Raw genomic sequence first — 622 nt, 5'->3', positions numbered from 1 at the left:
CACTTCTTGAGTTGTTCCGTCTAGTTCTTCATAAGATACCTGCTTTGGGGGCTGTGCACTATCTGATGAGTATTTTGGTTGAAAATAAATTTCCCCCAAAACACACAAATCTAACCGGCAAGTGTACCGGGTCGTATCAAGTAATAAAAACTCACGGGAGTGAGGTCGATCCCACAGGGATTGAAGGATTGAGCAATTTTAGCTTAGTGGTTAATTTAGTCAAGCGAATCAAGATTTGGTTGAGTGTTTTGTGATGTGCAGAAATTAAATTGCATGGAAGTAAAGAGAACAGGGAATTAAAGTGCTAAATCTTAAAGAACAAGAAATTAAATAGCAGAAACTTAGAATGCAAGAAATGTAAATAGCGGAATCTTAAAGTGCAAGAAATGTAAACGGCTGGAATTGTAAAGGGAATTGGGGATTGGATTTGCAGAATTTAAACAAGGAAAAGTTGAATTGCATTAAACAGAGAAGTAGAAGGGAATTGGGATTGAATCGGATCCGAAACAGAAGAGTAAATGAACATATAAAACAATAAACAGAGAATTGAAATGGGAAATCAGATCTCAGGACCCAGAGACTAGAAAACCAAGTCTAGATCTCAATGCCTTCCTAGATCCAA

This window comes from Arachis ipaensis, chromosome B08 (genome assembly GCF_000816755.2).
Source record: "Arachis ipaensis cultivar K30076 chromosome B08, Araip1.1, whole genome shotgun sequence".
In the NCBI taxonomy this organism is placed as follows: domain Eukaryota; kingdom Viridiplantae; phylum Streptophyta; class Magnoliopsida; order Fabales; family Fabaceae; genus Arachis; species Arachis ipaensis.
The sequence above is the reverse complement of the archived record's forward strand: the minus strand, read 5'-3'. Positions refer to the sequence as shown.